The following is a 6,705-nucleotide window of genomic DNA, read 5'->3' as shown; positions in this document are numbered from 1 at the left end:
ATCCTATTTTCGAATTTTTTGCAACTTCAATACATTTTGGGAACCCCTGGAAAACTAGAAACCTGCGATTTGCGCCAAACGTAACGTTTTGAGGTATATAATCAATTACCTAGATGAAAAAGTTTAACTAAGCTCCCTGTATAAGTACTTATTCGTAATTTTGAACCCTTTTTTTGGAGCCCCCCCCCCCACTTTAGGCACCCCTAAAAAAGGTGTTTATGCATATTTTTTCAAATAAATTGAAAAATTTACATTTGAAACACACCAGCAAGAACTCGATAATTTTTCATTCGAATTTAACTGTAACTTTCAAAATTGAGCTTTTTTGGGCCAAATTCTGAGATTTTACTTCGTTGAAATCATGAAAACGTGAAAGTTCATCTATCAATTCGAATTCAAGGCAGTCAATTTATTGTTTTTTCAAATACCTACAATACACAACCCATAGTATAGGTACCTAAGGAGTCTACAGTGTTTATTTTACTTAGTACATTTTCTGCATGTCGATATTTTTTTTTTAATTTCTTTGTTACACAACGTTTTAGCCATTTCTTTTAAAATCGGTCTAGCAATTTTTCCAGATGCAGTTTTTGGTAGATTGTCCAAGAACTTAACTCCTCCGCGCAGTTTTTTAACTTCTCCGAGAGTCGACGAAGACAGCTGTACGAGTTCATCTTCCGTAACCTATGTAAAAGCACATACGGAAAAAATGAATGCCCCATTGCAAAACTTACATAGGTATGTAGAAAATATTGGCAAGATATTACTTTAGATTCTGGAACCTTTTTAACAAAAGCTACTGGCCAATTTCCGTCGTACTCATGAGGGATGGCCACCACCGACGCCTCAATAACATCCGGATGAGAGAGTAGAACCTCCTCAATTTCACTCGGGGTAACTTGATAGTTTCGATACTTCATCACTTCGGCCATTCTATCCACGAAGAAAATCTCGCCATCCTCGTTATAATATACTTTGTCTCCACTGCGCAACCAACCTATCAATTGAAATTATCAGATAAAATTATTAAACCAAGATTTTTAGTAATATAACGAGTGGTTATACCCTCGTTGTCGAAAGCCTCCTTCGTCTCTTTTTGATTTTTGTAGTAGCCAAGCATTATAAACGGTGATTTGATGCACAGTTCACCGGGCTCGTTGGGCCCGAGGGCTCGACGGGTTTCCGGATCCACTATTTTTAATTGCATGCAAGATGCGGGAAACCCTATCGAATTACGGTTTTTTGTAAAGATAGTTTGTTCTGTAATCTTGCGACCTGTTTCCGACATGCCTGTTGAAAAAAAAATATGTATTTCAATGCACCATCACAATTTATAATACAGCTTTTTAAGTATAGGTAACTCACCGTAAGTTTGCAATACTAGAGCGTTTGGTATAATCTGTTTGAACTCTTCGAAAACCTTATTATTCATTTTATAGCCTCCAATATTTACAAACTTTACTGAATCAAGGTTATACTTTTTGTAAGCTTGGGATTTGCACAAGTGAGATATCATTATCGGCGTCAAAAATAATCTATTAATCTAAAATTAATAGAAAAATAATAAAAATCCTACAGGTAGGTTTCTAAAAGCAGAACATGATTTAACGATGAAAATGTATAATCAAACCTTATACTTTTCAATCATGCTGCAAGTATCCTCAATCTGGGTGAATTCGTGTAAAATACGCGTGCCCAGAGACAGGATGCTTTGTAAGGTGAATACGAACCCAGGTATCCAATTGGTAGTACTATACCAGAGCGCCACTTGCGTCATGGAAATCGACGTGAAGGACTGTACCATCTTTAGAATGTTGCCATAGGAGTGCATAACATTTTTGGGCATGCCACTGCTACCCGACGATAAAATGACCAACGCAGTCTCGCGCGCATCCTCAACCACACGTGGACGGAATTCACGAACTTCCTGTTCGAATTGCTGCTGAGTTATATGTATCATGTAGGGACCGAATCCCCGGAAAATGGCCAAAAACGATGATCTTAGTGTTCACATCCTCAAGTTTTGCCGCCTCAAGCAGAGTCTCAACAGCACTCTCGCAGGCGAATATCACTTTTGGCTGCAGCAGCTGCATGAAGTGTCTTGTTGACTCTACAGAAACAAAATCGCGCCCATGCTTATAATGATTGAATAAACTTCAAATTATTTCAAAGGCTATTACTCAAAGGGTGGGATTTATCGGCACGACAGTTTAGGGTGTTTCAACGACGAAAAAAGGTAGTTTTCACGACGAAGTAATATAATGCCCGGCCACATAAGAATTGAACGACCAAAAAAAAGTTGAACGACGAAATAAGTTTATTCAGCGACCATATAAAAATTGCATGACAACATAAAAAAATCAGCGACGGAAATTAAAAAGTCGCCCGACAGCACTCAACGACAGATTTTTAAAAAATGCACGACATTCTTGTATAAAATAACGACGAAATCTCGAACATGTGGTTCTTTCTTAAATATAAAAATTAATCGATCATTTCGATATGTTATGGGATTTTTGAAACTTCAAATCAATTCAATACGATACTCGAACAACCTAGTCTCGTAAAATTCACAGGTTATTTTATGTTGTCGGGAATTCCTTTTTTTCGGCGTGCAAAGTGAATATCCCTGTCGTTACACTGGTCGTCGTTCAAAAACCTATTAAATTCGTCGTTCAAATCACTTATGCCGTCGTGCATTTAAGGCTGTCGTGCAAACACCCTATTTCGTCGTTGAACTTTGCTGTCGTTCAATATATTTCTCTGTCGTGCCATTATATATTTCCCTTACTTAAAGTGATCTCATGATTCCAAGCGTTAAAGATGGCGCCGTTGTAGTAGATGGCCAGAAATGGAGCGTAAACTTCTAGGTGATTGGGCGTACACAGAGTCACCAGGTCACCTCGGCCGATTCCCTGCTTTCTTAGCCACAATCCGCAGCGCACGCTGAGATCACGCATTTCGGCAAAAGTTGTTTGTTTTCCTGTTTCTGCGTCAATCTAAGTCAATTTTTTTTTTTTTGAAGTATGGTTATAAATGTGTAACGAATTTGAATGAAACTTGCGAGAATTAAATATTACCTACCTGGGCGACATGATCCAGCTTGCTATTTAGTGTATTTAAAATAATTTCACTGATATTATGTGTATTCACGAGTTGCTCGTCGAAACCTATTAGAATGTTATTATTATGATCTATGACAAATTCATTCCTATCCTAAAAATGAAAAAAATGCATGAAATTTACCTAATCAAATGTTTTTTCAATAGGTACCCGGTAAACACATAGTACGCGATACGCCAGCGAATAGAAGGCGATCATCGTATTGGCAGCCGGCGTATCGCCGGCGGGAATCGCGTTCGAATCGCCGGCGAAAATGTCCGCTTTTTCCGCAGCGGAATCCGAAGGCGATACGCCGGCGGGAATCGCAGCGATATCGCTGTTGAAATAGAACGCGATTCGAAGGCGATAATCGCAATGATGTTTTGCTTTGGTTTTTTCCTAGTTTCTTCTCCCACATTAGAATCAGAACGTATTCTTCAATTAATTTTACGAGTAATTTACTTGTTTACATAATTAAAAATCAAGAAAACAAAATAAATAACGAGTAAATTAAGTGAAGAATGCTTTCTGATTCTGATGTAGGAAGACAAACTAGGAAATAACAAAAGAAAAAACGATGAAGTACCTATACTTGGGTAAATCACTTCACACAAGAATGCAACAACATCAATTGTAATTTATTAAAATAACCAAAAACACAAAAATTGGATTATGGAGATTTAGAATAATTATTCTAAGTCACCATACAAAATCCATTCGAAATCATCAAAAATTTATCAGAATTCATCACTAAAAAACAGTTCAAAATCACCATGAAAAATTCCAAGCTAAATAAAAAAATTAAATTTGAATCAATACAGTGAAAAATTTATTTTAAAAATCACAAAAAAGTGTCAAAAATTGCTAAAAAAAATTCATTAGAAATAATCACAAAAAAATTCCAATCTGACTCATCGCCGAAAAATTTATTCTATGTACACACCACGAAAAAAAATTGTTCGTTATCACTCCAAAAAAATTAATCAAAATTCAACACCAGAAAACCAATTTGAAATAAACACGAACGAAAAGATAAAAAAAAACACAACATTCTGCTCGTTATTGCATGCTTGCGTAAGAACATCTGAATGCTCACTCGATTGAACGCGAAACAAATGCGAAAATCGCATGAAAAATATTGTAAAAGAACTCTACTAAATTCGCCTTCTATTCGCCGACGAATAGACCGCGGAAATCGCGCTGAAAAAAATGAAAAAGATCGTTGCGAAATTCGTAGGCGTATCGCCGGCGGATTCAGCAGTGTTTTTTTCAAATTTTTTCAGCGCGATTGTCGCGTTCGATTCGCCGGCGGATAGAACGCGAGTATCGCGTTGAAAATATCACTGCTGAATCCGCCGGCGATACGCCTACGATTTTCGCAACGAGTTGTTTCATTTTTTTCTCTGCGATTTCCGCCGTCTATTCGCCCGCGATACGCCTACGATTTTTGCAACGAGATTTTTTATTTTTTTCACTGCGATTTCTGCCTTCTATTCGCCGGCGAATCGAACGCGATTTTCGCGACCGCGATTTCCGCCGGCGATTCGCGTTCGGTGTGTTTACCGGGTAGTAAACAAACAGAAGGTATACATACTCGTGCACAGCTGTCATTGATTTGCAAATACATTGTTACAATATGAATAAATTCTAACAAAAAGTATTATCCTTAATAATATGTACTTACATGCTGAACTTGCACTCGTGATGTTTTTCTACTGAAGTAGTTTATTCGTTCAAGAGTTAAGACTTCCACTAAAAATGGGTTATGTTTTATCAATGCTCGAGCTAGATAAATAAAGATTATATTAAGGCGTCAAGTCAAGTTATAATTTACGATTTCGATACGTCGTTGTCGCTGCAGTAACAGTAACTCTCACTTCTCGTCGGCGCTGTTGAGTATGGCAGGTAGGGGGGTGAAAGTGGTTTCAATCGCGTATGTTTTTTTGTGCACGTACTCTTTTTTCGTGCTCCCCCTCCCCCCAAATTTTTGAAAAACCATTTTGGTAGGCCTGGGGAAATGAAAATCGACCACTTTGCTTTGGAGGGAGGGGGAGAGGTGAAAGTGGTGTCAATTGTTCATGCTTCATTGCGTTGTAGGTGCTCTTTTGTGCACGTACTCTCTTTTTTGTTCTCCCATTCTCCCCCTACACTCATGATGGAAAAAAATGTAAGCAGGAAAAAATAGACGATTTATAATTTTGTTGAAATTATTTCAATACTGTGTGATATACTATACCATGCCTGATGTACTTATTTGTAGTATTCTGGAGAGTCAACATTGGTAACACTGATATATCTGCAAGCATCGGGTATCTGTACCTGGATGCTGCGGATGTATCTTCAGTACTTAAGGTTGGGTTGACACTTCCTTGTTGCTCATAGTCAAATTGTCAATATTATAGCAGTGAATTTGTTCATATTATGCAGGGCCGGCGGAAGCCCATGTGCAAGCAGGCGCTTGCATTGGGCAAAGATTTTCACTGGTGCAACGCACCCGGCAAAAATTTCAAAAAATAACCCTTTTTTTTTACCTAAGTATACAAATTTCAAAACAAATCTAAATCTCTCAAATTTAAAAAATACTGTAAACTGGGGTAACATTGAAGGATTTTTCAGAATTTTTCATGTTTAGAGGTATGAATAGCGGAGGTAGGGGAAATGTGTGTGGTGATTTTGATGAAGCTATGTCAGCACTACGTTTTGGCGTTTACAGAAGTTGCCTACCTTTTTCCTGTCAAGCACAAGAGCCAAAAGAAGTGCCCTTCAAAGTTACCCAGCGCGGCATTTGGGGTAACTTTGAAGGTCCCTTGAAATGTGCTTCACTCAAGGTCAAAAATTATCAAAAATATGAATATTTACTTTCTTGGTCACTTAATATGTGTCAAGCACTTACAAAATGATCCATATTCATAATTATTGAATTTATGAAAGAGTGCTCCAAAATGATAATTTGAAAATTGTCTAGTTTTCAGGCATTTTTCAAGCATTTTGGCCATTTTGACCGAATTTTATGATTTTTCAATGATTGTAGAGCTGTTTGTCAAGTTTTCACATCATTTTTAACAAGTTTTTAAGCATTTTCATGCATTTTTGGCCAATTTTACTGAAATTTCATGATTTTTTTTTATAGCCTTCAAAGTTACCCCAGTTTGAATATTATTTTTTTACTCCTCAGGAAAGAACTTTCCCACATGAACAAATGCGCTAATTTGTAGTCAGGAGGTGTACCAACACATCTATAATGTCACTTGACTCATTATTTGAAAATTCAAAATTCCAGACACCAAGCTTTTCACATTAATTAAAATTAATTAAAACATCACTTTTCTTCACTTGCTTTTTTATTGGTGTTGGAACCACTAGTTGAAAATGATAAAATAGGAAAAATAACTGCCAAAGTGTACTCTACCCATTCTGGTGTCAGAATTGCTCCATTCTTCATAGTTCCACCGCCCGCGCCATGGAGCATAATGTGATGAAAAACTGCACCCTTCAATGTTACTCCGCAATTTCAATGTTACCCCAGTTTATGGTACAATTTTTATTATGAGGTAATTTTGCACATATAGAGGTGAAACGTACAGCAACGTGCACTTACAGAAG

At 37.2% G+C, this 6,705-nt stretch overlaps 1 pseudogene; it reads right to left on the bottom strand.

Moving 5' to 3' along the window:
• Positions 1–394: 394 nt before the first annotated feature.
• On the bottom strand, positions 395–4,878 carry LOC135844653 (luciferin 4-monooxygenase-like; annotated as a pseudogene).
• Positions 4,879–6,705: the final 1,827 nt, after the last annotated feature.

The sequence above is a fragment of the Planococcus citri genome, chromosome 4 (assembly GCF_950023065.1).
Source record: "Planococcus citri chromosome 4, ihPlaCitr1.1, whole genome shotgun sequence".
Taxonomy (NCBI): Eukaryota; Metazoa; Arthropoda; class Insecta; order Hemiptera; family Pseudococcidae; genus Planococcus; species Planococcus citri.
Note: the sequence above shows the minus strand (reverse complement) of the source record. Positions and strands in the feature narration are given on the sequence as shown.